This window comes from Cinclus cinclus, chromosome 21, assembly GCF_963662255.1.
Source record: "Cinclus cinclus chromosome 21, bCinCin1.1, whole genome shotgun sequence".
Taxonomy (NCBI): Eukaryota; Metazoa; Chordata; class Aves; order Passeriformes; family Cinclidae; genus Cinclus; species Cinclus cinclus.
In genome coordinates, this window is record NC_085066.1 from 380,930 (window position 1) to 396,034 (window position 15,105).

Sequence of the window (15,105 nt, forward strand, 5' to 3'; positions counted from 1 at the left end):
CTCGTCCTTATGGAATTTTTGTAGGCAAAAGCCCTGCATGGGCCGCAGGCAAGTTGACTCCGAAAGGAGGCACTTTTCCCCAGGAAGCCAAACTCAAGAACCCTCAATGCAGGTGTCATTTTGTAGGGCGCGTTTGGGCCTCCGATGGCAGCCAGGTTTGGAGGAGGGGGCAGCTTTGGTCTGGGAGAAATCCTCGTCCTTCTGGAATTTTTGGAGGCAAAAGCCCAGCACGGGCCGCAGGCTAGTTAGGCAAGTTGGCTCCGAAAGGAGGCACTTTTCCCCAAGAAGCCAAACTCAAGAGCCCACTTGGCAGATGTCATTTTGTGGGGCCCGTTTGGGCCTCTGATGGCAGCCAGGTTTGGAGGAGGGGGCAGCTTTGGTCTGGGAGAAATCCTGGTCCTTATGGAATTTTTGTAGTCTAAAGCCCAGCACGGGCCGCAGGCTAGTTAGGCAAGTTGGCTTTGAAAGGAGGCACTTTCCCCCAAGAAGCCAAACTCAAGAGCCCACTTGGCAGATGTCATTTTGTAGGGCGCGTTTGGGCCTCCGATGGCAGCCAGGTTTGGAGGAGGGGGCAGCTTTGGTCTGGGAGAAATCCTCGTCCTTATGGAATTTTTGTAGGCAAAAGCCCAGGACGGGACGCAGGCAAGTTGGTTTTGAAAGGAGGCACTTTCCCCCAAGAAGCCAAACTCAAGAGCCCACTTGGCAGATGTCATTTTGTAGGGCGCGTTTGGGCCTCCGATGGCAGCCAGGTTTGGAGGAGGGGGCAGCTTTGGTCTGGGAGAAATCCTCGTCCTTATGGAATTTTTGTAGGCAAAAGCCCTGCATGGGCCGCCGGCAAGTTGACTCCGAAAGGAGGCAATTTTCCCCAAGAAGCCAAACTCAAGAGCCCACTTGGCAGGTGTCATTTTGTAGGGCGCGTTTGGGCCTCCGATGGCAGCCAGGTTTGGAGGAGGGGGCAGCTTTGGTCTGGGAGAAATCCTCGTCCTTATGGAATTTTTGTAGCAAAAGCCCGGGACGGGACACAGGCAAGTTGGTTTTGAAAGGAGTCACTTTTCCCCAAGAAGCCAAACTCAAGAGCCCACTTGGCAGGTGTCATTTTGTAGGGCACGTTTGGGCCTCCGATGGCAGCCAGGTTTGGAGGAGGGGGCAGCTTTGGCCTGGGAGAAATCCTCGTCCTTATGGAATTTTTGGAGGCAAAAGCCCAGGACGGGCCGCAGGCAAGTTAGGCAAGTTGGCTCCGAAAGGAGGCACTTTTCCCCAAGAAGCCAAACTCAAGAAACCTCAATGCAGATGTCATTTTGTGGGGCGCGTTTGGGCCTCCGATGGCAGCCAGGTTTGGAGGAGGGGGCAGCTTGGGTCTGGGAGAAATCCTCGTCCTTATGGAATTTTTGTAGCAAAAGCCCAGGACGGGCCGCAGGCAAGTTGGCTTTGAAAGGAGGCACTTCCACCCAAGAAGCCAAACTCAAGAGCCCACTTGGCAGGTGTCATTTTGTAGGGCACGTTTGGGCCTCCGATGGCAGCCAGGTTTGGAGGAGGGGGCAGCTTTGGTCTGGGAGAAATCCTCGTCCTTCTGGAATTTTTGTAGGCAAAAGCCCTGCATGGGCCGCAGGCAAGTTGACTCCGAAAGGAGGCACTTTTCCCCAGGAAGCCAAACTCAAGAACCCTCAATGCAGGTGTCATTTTGTGGGGCGCGTTTGGGCCTCCGATGGCAGCCAGGTTTGGAGGAGGGGGCAGCTTTGGTCTGGGAGAAATCCTCGTCCTTATGGAATTTTTGTAGGCAAAAGCCCAGGACGGGCCGCAGGCAAGTTGGCTTTGAAAGGAGGTACTTCCACCCAAGAAGCCAAACTCAAGAGCCCACTTGGCAGGTGTCATTTTGTAGGGCACGTTTGGGCCTCCGATGGCAGCCAGGTTTGGAGGAGGGGGCAGCTTTGGTCTGGGAGAAATCCTCGTCCTTATGGAATTTTTGTAGGCAAAAGCCCTGCATGGGCCGCAGGCAAGTTGACTCCGAAAGGAGGCACTTTTCCCCAGGAAGCCAAACTCAAGAACCCTCAATGCAGGTGTCATTTTGTAGGGCGCGTTTGGGCCTCCGATGGCAGCCAGGTTTGGAGGAGGGGGCAGCTTTGGTCTGGGAGAAATCCTCGTCCTTCTGGAATTTTTGGAGGCAAAAGCCCAGCACGGGCCGCAGGCTAGTTAGGCAAGTTGGCTCCGAAAGGAGGCACTTTTCCCCAAGAAGCCAAACTCAAGAGCCCACTTGGCAGATGTCATTTTGTGGGGCCCGTTTGGGCCTCTGATGGCAGCCAGGTTTGGAGGAGGGGGCAGCTTTGGTCTGGGAGAAATCCTGGTCCTTATGGAATTTTTGTAGTCTAAAGCCCAGCACGGGCCGCAGGCTAGTTAGGCAAGTTGGCTTTGAAAGGAGGCACTTTCCCCCAAGAAGCCAAACTCAAGAGCCCACTTGGCAGATGTCATTTTGTAGGGCGCGTTTGGGCCTCCGATGGCAGCCAGGTTTGGAGGAGGGGGCAGCTTTGGTCTGGGAGAAATCCTCGTCCTTATGGAATTTTTGTAGGCAAAAGCCCAGGACGGGACGCAGGCAAGTTGGTTTTGAAAGGAGGCACTTTCCCCCAAGAAGCCAAACTCAAGAGCCCACTTGGCAGATGTCATTTTGTAGGGCGCGTTTGGGCCTCCGATGGCAGCCAGGTTTGGAGGAGGGGGCAGCTTTGGTCTGGGAGAAATCCTCGTCCTTATGGAATTTTTGTAGGCAAAAGCCCTGCATGGGCCGCCGGCAAGTTGACTCCGAAAGGAGGCAATTTTCCCCAAGAAGCCAAACTCAAGAGCCCACTTGGCAGGTGTCATTTTGTAGGGCGCGTTTGGGCCTCCGATGGCAGCCAGGTTTGGAGGAGGGGGCAGCTTTGGTCTGGGAGAAATCCTCGTCCTTATGGAATTTTTGTAGCAAAAGCCCGGGACGGGACACAGGCAAGTTGGTTTTGAAAGGAGTCACTTTTCCCCAAGAAGCCAAACTCAAGAGCCCACTTGGCAGGTGTCATTTTGTAGGGCACGTTTGGGCCTCCGATGGCAGCCAGGTTTGGAGGAGGGGGCAGCTTTGGCCTGGGAGAAATCCTCGTCCTTATGGAATTTTTGGAGGCAAAAGCCCAGGACGGGCCGCAGGCAAGTTAGGCAAGTTGGCTCCGAAAGGAGGCACTTTTCCCCAAGAAGCCAAACTCAAGAAACCTCAATGCAGATGTCATTTTGTGGGGCGCGTTTGGGCCTCCGATGGCAGCCAGGTTTGGAGGAGGGGGCAGCTTGGGTCTGGGAGAAATCCTCGTCCTTATGGAATTTTTGTAGCAAAAGCCCAGGACGGGCCGCAGGCAAGTTGGCTTTGAAAGGAGGCACTTCCACCCAAGAAGCCAAACTCAAGAGCCCACTTGGCAGGTGTCATTTTGTAGGGCACGTTTGGGCCTCCGATGGCAGCCAGGTTTGGAGGAGGGGGCAGCTTTGGTCTGGGAGAAATCCTCGTCCTTCTGGAATTTTTGTAGGCAAAAGCCCTGCATGGGCCGCAGGCAAGTTGACTCCGAAAGGAGGCACTTTTCCCCAGGAAGCCAAACTCAAGAACCCTCAATGCAGGTGTCATTTTGTGGGGCGCGTTTGGGCCTCCGATGGCAGCCAGGTTTGGAGGAGGGGGCAGCTTTGGTCTGGGAGAAATCCTCGTCCTTCTGGAATTTTTGGAGGCAAAAGCCCAGGACGGGCCGCAGGCAAGTTAGGCAATTTGGCTCCGAAAGGAGGCACTTTTCCCCAAGAAGCCAAACTCAAGAGCCCACTTGGCAGATGTCATTTTGTAGGGCGCGTTTGGGCCTCTGATGGCAGCCAGGTTTGGAGGAGGGGGCAGCTTTGGTCTGGGAGAAATCCTCGTCCTTATGGAATTTTTGTAGGCAAAAGCCCAGCACAGGCCGCAGGCTAGTTAGGCAAGTTGGCTCCGAAAGGAGGCACTTTTCCCCAAGAAGCCAAACTCAAGAGCCCACTTGGCAGGTGTCATTTTGTAGGGCGCGTTTGGGCCTCCGATGGCAGCCAGGTTTGGAGGAGGGGGCAGCTTTGGTCTGGGAGAAATCCTCGTCCTTATGGAATTTTTGGAGGCAAAAGCCCTGCATGGGCCGCCGGCAAGTTGACTCCGAAAGGAGGCACTTTTCCCCAAGAAGCCAAACTCAAGAGCCCGCTTGGCAGATGTCATTTTGTAGGGCGCGTTTGGGCCTCCGATGGCAGCCAGGTTTGGCGGAGGGGGCAGCTTTGGTCTGGGAGGAATCCTCGTCCTTATGGAATTTTTGTAGCAAACGTCCGGGACGGGACGCAGGCAAGTTGGTTTTGAAAGGAGGCACTTTTCCCCAAGAAGCCAAACTCAAGAGCCCACTTGGCAGATGTCATTTTGTAGGGCGCGTTTGGGCCTCCGATGGCAGCCAGGTTAGGAGGAGGGAGCAGCTTTGGTCTGGGAGAAATCCTTGTCCTTCTGGAATTTTTTTAGGCAAAAGCCCAGGACGGGCCGCAGGCAAGTTAGGCAAGTTGGCTTTGAAAGGAGGCACTTTTCCCCAAGAAGCCAAACTCAAGAGCCCACTTGGCAGGTGTCATTTTGTAGGGCGCGTTTGGGCCTCCGATGGCAGCCAGGTTTGGAGGAGGGGGCAGCTTTGTTCTGGGAGAAATCCTCGTCCTTATGGAATTTTTGTAGGCAAAAGCCCAGGACGGGCCGCAGGCAAGTTAGGCAAGTTGGCTCCGAAAGGAGGCACTTTTCCCCAAGAAGCCAAACTCAAGAGCCCGCTTGGCAGATGTCATTTTGTAGGGCGCGTTTGGGCCTCCGATGGCAGCCAGGTTTGGCGGAGGGGGCAGCTTTGGTCTGGGAGGAATCCTCGTCCTTATGGAATTTTTGTAGCAAACGTCCGGGACGGGACGCAGGCAAGTTGGTTTTGAAAGGAGTCACTTTTCCCCAAGAAGCCAAACTCAAGAGCCCACTTGGCAGATGTCATTTTGTAGGGCGCGTTTGGGCCTCCGATGGCAGCCAGGTTAGGAGGAGGGAGCAGCTTTGGTCTGGGAGAAATCCTTGTCCTTCTGGAATTTTTTTAGGCAAAAGCCCAGGACGGGCCGCAGGCAAGTTAGGCAAGCTGGCTTTGAAAGGAGGCACTTTTCCCCAAGAAGCCAAACTCCAGAGCCCACTTGGCAGGTGTCATTTTGTAGGGCGCGTTTGGGCCTCCGATGGCAGCCAGGTTTGGAGGAGGGGGCAGCTTTGGTCTGGGAGAAATCCTCGTCCTTCTGGAATTTTTGTACTCAAAAGCCCAGGACGGGCCGCAGGCAAGTTAGGCAAGTTGGCTCCGAAAGGAGGCACTTTTCCCCAAGAAGCCAAACTCAAGAACCCACAATGCAGATGTCATTTTGTAGGGCGCGTTTGGGCCTCCGATGGCAGCCAGGTTTGGAGGAGGGGGCAGCTTTGTTCTGGGAGAAATCCTCGTCCTCATGGAATTTTTGTAGGCAAAAGCCCTGCATGGGCCGCCGGCAAGTTGACTCCGAAAGGAGGCAATTTTCCCCAAGAAGCCAAACTCAAGAGGCCACTTGGCAGGTGTCATTTTGTAGGGCGCGTTTGGGCCTCCGATGGCAGCCAGGTTTGGAGGAGGGGGCAGCTTTGGTCTGGGAGAAATCCTCGTCCTTATGGAATTTTTGGAGGCAAAAGCCCAGCACGGGCCGCAGGCAAGTTGGCTTTGAAAGGAAGTACTTCCACACAAGAAGCCAAACTCAAGAGCCCACTTGGCAGATGTCATTTTGTAGGGCGCGTTTGGGCCTCCGATGGCAGCCAGGTTTGGAGGAGGGGGCAGCTTTGGTCTGGGAGAAATCCTCGTCCTTATGGAATTTTTGTAGCAAAAGCCCGGGACGGGACGCAGGCAAGTTGGTTTTGAAAGGAGTCACTTTTCCCCAAGAAGCCAAACTCAAGAGCCCACTTGGCAGGTGTCATTTTGTAGGGCACGTTTGGGCCTCCGATGGCAACCAGGTTTGGAGGAGGGGGCAGCTTTGGTCTGGGAGAAATCCTCGTCCTTATGGAATTTTTGTAGTCTAAAGCCCAGCACGGGCCGCAGGCTAGTTAGGCAAGTTGGCTTTGAAAGGAGGCACTTTTCCCCAAGAAGCCAAACTCAAGAACCCTCAATGCAGATGTCATTTTGTGGGGCGCGTTTGGGCCTCTGATGGCAGCCAGGTTTGGAGGAGGGGGCAGCTTTGGTCTGGGAGAAATCCTCGTCCTTATGGAATTTTTGTAGTCTAAAGCCCAGCACGGGCCGCAGGCTAGTTAGGCAAGTTGGCTTTGAAAGGAGGCACTTTTCCGCAAGAAGCCAAACTCAAGAGCCCACTTGGCAGGTGTCATTTTGTAGGGCACGTTTGGGCCTCCGATGGCAGCCAGGTTTGGAGGAGGGGGCAGCTTTGGTCTGGGAGAAATCCTCGTCCTTCTGGAATTTTTGTAGGCAAAAGCCCTGCATGGGCCGCAGGCAAGTTGACTCCGAAAGGAGGCACTTTTCCCCAGGAAGCCAAACTCAAGAACCCTCAATGCAGGTGTCATTTTGTGGGGCGCGTTTGGGCCTCCGATGGCAGCCAGGTTTGGAGGAGGGGGCAGCTTTGGTCTGGGAGAAATCCTCGTCCTTATGGAATTTTTGTAGGCAAAAGCCCAGGACGGGCCGCAGGCAAGTTGGCTTTGAAAGGAGGTACTTCCACCCAAGAAGCCAAACTCAAGAGCCCACTTGGCAGGTGTCATTTTGTAGGGCACGTTTGGGCCTCCGATGGCAGCCAGGTTTGGAGGAGGGGGCAGCTTTGGTCTGGGAGAAATCCTCGTCCTTATGGAATTTTTGGAGGCAAAAGCCCTGCATGGGCCGCAGGCAAGTTGACTCCGAAAGGAGGCACTTTTCCCCACGAAGCCAAACTCAAGAACCCTCAATGCAGGTGTCATTTTGTAGGGCGCGTTTGGGCCTCCGATGGCAGCCAGGTTTGGAGGAGGGGGCAGCTTTGGTCTGGGAGAAATCCTCGTCCTTCTGGAATTTTTGGAGGCAAAAGCCCAGCACGGGCCGCAGGCTAGTTAGGCAAGTTGGCTCCGAAAGGAGGCACTTTTCCCCAAGAAGCCAAACTCAAGAGCCCACTTGGCAGATGTCATTTTGTGGGGCCCGTTTGGGCCACTGATGGCAGCCAGGTTTGGAGGAGGGGGCAGCTTTGGTCTGGGAGAAATCCTGGTCCTTATGGAATTTTTGTAGTCTAAAGCCCAGCACGGGCCGCAGGCTAGTTAGGCAAGTTGGCTTTGAAAGGAGGCACTTTTCCCCAAGAAGCCAAACTCAAGAGCCCACTTGGCAGATGTCATTTTGTAGGGCGCGTTTGGGCCTCCGATGGCAGCCAGGTTTGGAGGAGGGGGCAGCTTTGGTCTGGGAGAAATCCTCGTCCTTATGGAATTTTTGTAGGCAAAAGCCCTGCATGGGCCGCAGGCTAGTTAGGCAAGTTGGCTTTGAAAGGAGGCACTTTCCCCCAAGAAGCCAAACTCAAGAGCCCACTTGGCAGATGTCATTTTGTAGGGCGCGTTTGGGCCTCCGATGGCAGCCAGGTTTGGAGGAGGGGGCAGCTTTGGTCTGGGAGAAATCCTCGTCCTTATGGAATTTTTGTAGGCAAAAGCCCTGCATGGGCCGCCGGCAAGTTGACTCCGAAAGGAGGCAATTTTCCCCAAGAAGCCAAACTCAAGAGCCCACTTGGCAGGTGTCATTTTGTAGGGCGCGTTTGGGCCTCCGCTGGCAGCCAGGTTTGGAGGAGGGGGCAGCTTTGGTCTGGGAGAAATCCTCGTCCTTCTGGAATTTTTGTAGCAAAAGCCCGGGACGGGACACAGGCAAGTTGGTTTTGAAAGGAGTCACTTTTCCCCAAGAAGCCAAACTCAAGAGCCCACTTGGCAGGTGTCATTTTGTAGGGCACGTTTGGGCCTCCGATGGCAGCCAGGTTTGGAGGAGGGGGCAGCTTTGGCCTGGGAGAAATCCTCGTCCTTATGGAATTTTTGGAGGCAAAAGCCCAGGACGGGCCGCAGGCAAGTTAGGCAAGTTGGCTCCGAAAGGAGGCACTTTTCCCCAAGAAGCCAAACTCAAGAACCCTCAATGCAGATGTCATTTTGTGGGGCGCGTTTGGGCCTCCGATGGCAGCCAGGTTTGGAGGAGGGGGCAGCTTTGGTCTGGGAGAAATCCTCGTCCTTATGGAATTTTTGTAGTCAAAAGCCCAGCACGGGCCGCAGGCTAGTTAGGCAAGTTGGCTCCGAAAGGAGGCACTTTTCCCCAAGAAGCCAAACTCAAGAGCCCACTTGGCAGATGTCATTTTGTGGGGCCCGTTTGGGCCTCTGATGGCAGCCAGGTTTGGAGGAGGGGGCAGCTTTGGTCTGGGAGAAATCCTGGTCCTTATGGAATTTTTGTAGTCTAAAGCCCAGCACGGGCCGCAGGCTAGTTAGGCAAGTTGGCTTTGAAAGGAGGCACTTTCCCCCAAGAAGCCAAACTCAAGAGCCCACTTGGCAGATGTCATTTTGTAGGGCGCGTTTGGGCCTCCGATGGCAGCCAGGTTTGGAGGAGGGGGCAGCTTTGGTCTGGGAGAAATCCTCGTCCTTATGGAATTTTTGTAGGCAAAAGCCCAGGACGGGACGCAGGCAAGTTGGTTTTGAAAGGAGGCACTTTCCCCCAAGAAGCCAAACTCAAGAGCCCACTTGGCAGATGTCATTTTGTAGGGCGCGTTTGGGCCTCCGATGGCAGCCAGGTTTGGAGGAGGGGGCAGCTTTGGTCTGGGAGAAATCCTCGTCCTTATGGAATTTTTGTAGGCAAAAGCCCTGCATGGGCCGCCGGCAAGTTGACTCCGAAAGGAGGCAATTTTCCCCAAGAAGCCAAACTCAAGAGCCCACTTGGCAGGTGTCATTTTGTAGGGCGCGTTTGGGCCTCCGCTGGCAGCCAGGTTTGGAGGAGGGGGCAGCTTTGGTCTGGGAGAAATCCTCGTCCTTCTGGAATTTTTGTAGCAAAAGCCCGAGACGGGACACAGGCAAGTTGGTTTTGAAAGGAGTCACTTTTCCCCAAGAAGCCAAACTCAAGAGCCCACTTGGCAGGTGTCATTTTGTAGGGCACGTTTGGGCCTCCGATGGCAGCCAGGTTTGGAGGAGGGGGCAGCTTTGGCCTGGGAGAAATCCTCGTCCTTCTGGAATTTTTGGAGGCAAAAGCCCAGGACGGGCCGCAGGCAAGTTAGGCAAGTTGGCTCCGAAAGGAGGCACTTTTCCCCAAGAAGCCAAACTCAAGAACCCTCAATGCAGATGTCATTTTGTGGGGCGCGTTTGGGCCTCCGATGGCAGCCAGGTTTGGAGGAGGGGGCAGCTTTGGTCTGGGAGAAATCCTCGTCCTTATGGAATTTTTGTAGCAAAAGCCCAGCACGGGCCGCAGGCTAGTTAGGCAAGTTGGCTTTGAAAGGAGGCACTTTTCCGCAAGAAGCCAAACTCAAGAGCCCACTTGGCAAATGTCATTTTGTAGGGCGCGTTTGGGCCTCCGATGGCAGCCAGGTTTGGAGGAGGGGGCAGCTTTGGTCTGGGAGAAATCCTCGTCCTTATGGAATTTTTGTAGCAAAAGCCCAGGACGGGCCGCAGGCAAGTTGGCTTTGAAAGGAGGCACTTCCACCCAAGAAGCCAAACTCAAGAGCCCACTTGGCAGGTGTCATTTTGTAGGGCACGTTTGGGCCTCCGATGGCAGCCAGGTTTGGAGGAGGGGGCAGCTTTGGTCTGGGAGAAATCCTCGTCCTTCTGGAATTTTTGTAGGCAAAAGCCCTGCATGGGCCGCAGGCAAGTTGACTCCGAAAGGAGGCACTTTTCCCCAGGAAGCCAAACTCAGGAACCCTCAATGCAGGTGTCATTTTGTGGGGCGCGTTTGGGCCTCCGATGGCAGCCAGGTTTGGAGGAGGGGGCAGCTTTGGTCTGGGAGAAATCCTCGTCCTTCTGGAATTTTTGGAGGCAAAAGCCCAGGACGGGCCGCAGGCAAGTTAGGCAATTTGGCTCCGAAAGGAGGCACTTTTCCCCAAGAAGCCAAACTCAAGAGCCCACTTGGCAGATGTCATTTTGTAGGGCGCGTTTGGGCCTCTGATGGCAGCCAGGTTTGGAGAAGGGGGCAGCTTTGGTCTGGGAGAAATCCTCGTCCTTATGGAATTTTTGTAGGCAAAAGCCCAGCACAGGCCGCAGGCTAGTTAGGCAAGTTGGCTCCGAAAGGAGGCACTTTTCCCCAAGAAGCCAAACTCAAGAGCCCACTTGGCAGGTGTCATTTTGTAGGGCGCGTTTGGGCCTCCGATGGCAGCCAGGTTTGGAGGAGGGGGCAGCTTTGGTCTGGGAGGAATCCTCGTCCTTATGGAATTTTTGTAGCAAACGTCCGGGACGGGACGCAGGCAAGTTGGTTTTGAAAGGAGGCACTTTTCCCCAAGAAGCCAAACTCAAGAGCCCACTTGGCAGATGTCATTTTGTAGGGCGCGTTTGGGCCTCCGATGGCAGGCAGGTTAGGAGGAGGGAGCAGCTTTGGTCTGGGAGAAATCCTTGTCCTTCTGGAATTTTTTTAGGCAAAAGCCCAGGACGGGCCGCAGGCAAGTTAGGCAAGTTGCTTTGAAAGGAGGCACTTTTCCCCAAGAAGCCAAACTCAAGAGCCCACTTGGCAGGTGTCATTTTGTAGGGCGCGTTTGGGCCTCCGATGGCAGCCAGGTTTGGAGGAGGGGGCAGCTTTGGTCTGGGAGAAATCCTCGTCCTTATGGAATTTTTGTAGGCAAAAGCCCTGCATGGGCCGCCGGCAAGTTGACTCCGAAAGGAGGCAATTTTCCCCAAGAAGCCAAACTCAAGAGCCCACTTGGCAGGTGTCATTTTGTAGGGCGCGTTTGGGCCTCCGCTGGCAGCCAGGTTTGGAGGAGGGGGCAGCTTTGGTCTGGGAGAAATCCTCGTCCTTCTGGAATTTTTGTAGCAAAAGCCCGGGACGGGACACAGGCAAGTTGGTTTTGAAAGGAGTCACTTTTCCCCAAGAAGCCAAACTCAAGAGCCCACTTGGCAGGTGTCATTTTGTAGGGCACGTTTGGGCCTCCGATGGCAGCCAGGTTTGGAGGAGGGGGCAGCTTTGGCCTGGGAGAAATCCTCGTCCTTATGGAATTTTTGGAGGCAAAAGCCCAGGACGGGCCGCAGGCTAGTTAGGCAAGTTGGCTCCGAAAGGAGGCACTTTTCCCCAAGAAGCCAAACTCAAGAACCCTCAATGCAGATGTCATTTTGTGGGGCGCGTTTGGGCCTCCGATGGCAGCCAGGTTTGGAGGAGGGGGCAGCTTTGGTCTGGGAGAAATCCTCGTCCTTATGGAATTTTTGTAGTCAAAAGCCCAGCACGGGCCGCAGGCTAGTTAGGCAAGTTGGCTCCGAAAGGAGGCACTTTTCCCCAAGAAGCCAAACTCAAGAGCCCACTTGGCAGATGTCATTTTGTGGGGCCCGTTTGGGCCTCTGATGGCAGCCAGGTTTGGAGGAGGGGGCAGCTTTGGTCTGGGAGAAATCCTGGTCCTTATGGAATTTTTGTAGTCTAAAGCCCAGCACGGGCCGCAGGCTAGTTAGGCAAGTTGGCTTTGAAAGGAGGCACTTTCCCCCAAGAAGCCAAACTCAAGAGCCCACTTGGCAGATGTCATTTTGTAGGGCGCGTTTGGGCCTCCGATGGCAGCCAGGTTTGGAGGAGGGGGCAGCTTTGGTCTGGGAGAAATCCTCGTCCTTATGGAATTTTTGTAGGCAAAAGCCCAGGACGGGACGCAGGCAAGTTGGTTTTGAAAGGAGGCACTTTCCCCCAAGAAGCCAAACTCAAGAGCCCACTTGGCAGATGTCATTTTGTAGGGCGCGTTTGGGCCTCCGATGGCAGCCAGGTTTGGAGGAGGGGGCAGCTTTGGTCTGGGAGAAATCCTCGTCCTTATGGAATTTTTGTAGGCAAAAGCCCTGCATGGGCCGCCGGCAAGTTGACTCCGAAAGGAGGCAATTTTCCCCAAGAAGCCAAACTCAAGAGCCCACTTGGCAGGTGTCATTTTGTAGGGCGCGTTTGGGCCTCCGCTGGCAGCCAGGTTTGGAGGAGGGGGCAGCTTTGGTCTGGGAGAAATCCTCGTCCTTCTGGAATTTTTGTAGCAAAAGCCCGAGACGGGACACAGGCAAGTTGGTTTTGAAAGGAGTCACTTTTCCCCAAGAAGCCAAACTCAAGAGCCCACTTGGCAGGTGTCATTTTGTAGGGCACGTTTGGGCCTCCGATGGCAGCCAGGTTTGGAGGAGGGGGCAGCTTTGGCCTGGGAGAAATCCTCGTCCTTCTGGAATTTTTGGAGGCAAAAGCCCAGGACGGGCCGCAGGCAAGTTAGGCAAGTTGGCTCCGAAAGGAGGCACTTTTCCCCAAGAAGCCAAACTCAAGAACCCTCAATGCAGATGTCATTTTGTGGGGCGCGTTTGGGCCTCCGATGGCAGCCAGGTTTGGAGGAGGGGGCAGCTTTGGTCTGGGAGAAATCCTCGTCCTTATGGAATTTTTGTAGCAAAAGCCCAGCACGGGCCGCAGGCTAGTTAGGCAAGTTGGCTTTGAAAGGAGGCACTTTTCCGCAAGAAGCCAAACTCAAGAGCCCACTTGGCAAATGTCATTTTGTAGGGCGCGTTTGGGCCTCCGATGGCAGCCAGGTTTGGAGGAGGGGGCAGCTTTGGTCTGGGAGAAATCCTCGTCCTTATGGAATTTTTGTAGCAAAAGCCCAGGACGGGCCGCAGGCAAGTTGGCTTTGAAAGGAGGCACTTCCACCCAAGAAGCCAAACTCAAGAGCCCACTTGGCAGGTGTCATTTTGTAGGGCACGTTTGGGCCTCCGATGGCAGCCAGGTTTGGAGGAGGGGGCAGCTTTGGTCTGGGAGAAATCCTCGTCCTTCTGGAATTTTTGTAGGCAAAAGCCCTGCATGGGCCGCAGGCAAGTTGACTCCGAAAGGAGGCACTTTTCCCCAGGAAGCCAAACTCAGGAACCCTCAATGCAGGTGTCATTTTGTGGGGCGCGTTTGGGCCTCCGATGGCAGCCAGGTTTGGAGGAGGGGGCAGCTTTGGTCTGGGAGAAATCCTCGTCCTTCTGGAATTTTTGGAGGCAAAAGCCCAGGACGGGCCGCAGGCAAGTTAGGCAATTTGGCTCCGAAAGGAGGCACTTTTCCCCAAGAAGCCAAACTCAAGAGCCCACTTGGCAGATGTCATTTTGTAGGGCGCGTTTGGGCCTCTGATGGCAGCCAGGTTTGGAGAAGGGGGCAGCTTTGGTCTGGGAGAAATCCTCGTCCTTATGGAATTTTTGTAGGCAAAAGCCCAGCACAGGCCGCAGGCTAGTTAGGCAAGTTGGCTCCGAAAGGAGGCACTTTTCCCCAAGAAGCCAAACTCAAGAGCCCACTTGGCAGGTGTCATTTTGTAGGGCGCGTTTGGGCCTCCGATGGCAGCCAGGTTTGGAGGAGGGGGCAGCTTTGGTCTGGGAGGAATCCTCGTCCTTATGGAATTTTTGTAGCAAACGTCCGGGACGGGACGCAGGCAAGTTGGTTTTGAAAGGAGGCACTTTTCCCCAAGAAGCCAAACTCAAGAGCCCACTTGGCAGATGTCATTTTGTAGGGCGCGTTTGGGCCTCCGATGGCAGGCAGGTTAGGAGGAGGGAGCAGCTTTGGTCTGGGAGAAATCCTTGTCCTTCTGGAATTTTTTTAGGCAAAAGCCCAGGACGGGCCGCAGGCAAGTTAGGCAAGTTGCTTTGAAAGGAGGCACTTTTCCCCAAGAAGCCAAACTCAAGAGCCCACTTGGCAGGTGTCATTTTGTAGGGCGCGTTTGGGCCTCCGATGGCAGCCAGGTTTGGAGGAGGGGGCAGCTTTGGTCTGGGAGAAATCCTCGTCCTTCTGGAATTTTTGTACTCAAAAGCCCAGGACGGGCCGCAGGCAAGTTAGGCAAGTTGGCTCCGAAAGGAGGCACTTTTCCCCAAGAAGCCAAACACAAGAACCCACAATGCAGATGTCATTTTGTAGGGCGCGTTTGGGCCTCCGATGGCAGCCAGGTTTGGAGGAGGGGGCAGCTTTGTTCTGGGAGAAATCCTCGTCCTCATGGAATTTTTGTAGGCAAAAGCCCTGCATGGGCCGCCGGCAAGTTGACTCCGAAAGGAGGCAATTTTCCCCAAGAAGCCAAACTCAAGAGCCCACTTGGCAGGTGTCATTTTGTAGGGCGCGTTTGGGCCTCCGATGGCAGCCAGGTTTGGAGGAGGGGGCAGCTTTGGTCTGGGAGAAATCCTCGTCCTTATGGAATTTTTGGAGGCAAAAGCCCAGCACGGGCCGCAGGCAAGTTGGCTTTGAAAGGAGGTACTTCCACACAAGAAGCCAAACTCAAGAGCCCACTTGGCAGATGTCATTTTGTAGGGCGCGTTTGGGCCTCCGATGGCAGCCAGGTTTGGAGGAGGGGGCAGCTTTGGTCTGGGAGGAATCCTCGTCCTTATGGAATTTTTGTAGCAAAAGCCCGGGACGGGACGCAGGCAAGTTGGTTTTGAAAGGAGTCACTTTTCCCCAAGAAGCCAAACTCAAGAGCCCACTTGGCAGGTGTCATTTTGTAGGGCGCGTTTGGGCCTCCGATGGCAGCCAGGTTTGGAGGAGGGGGCAGCTTTGGTCTGGGAGAAATCCTCGTCCTTATGGAATTTTTGTAGGCAAAAACCCCGCATGGGCCGCAGGCAAGTTAGGCAAGTTGCTTTGAAAGGAGGCACTTTTCCCCAAGAAGCCAAACTCAAGAGCCCACTTGGCAGATGTCATTTTGTAGGGCGCGTTTGGGCCTCCGATGGCAGCCAGGTTTGGAGGAGGGGGCAGCATTGGTCTGGGAGAAATCCTCGTCCTTCTGGAATTTTTGTAGCAAAAGCCCGGGACGGGACACAGGCAAGTTGGTTTTGAAAGGAGTCACTTTTCCCCAAGAAGCCAAACTCAAGAGCCCACTTGGCAGGTGTCATTTTGTAGGGCACGTTTGGGCCTCCGATGGCAGCCAGGTTTGGAGGAGGGGGCAGCTTTGGCCTGGGAGAAATCCTCGTCCTTCTGGAATTTTTGGAGGCAA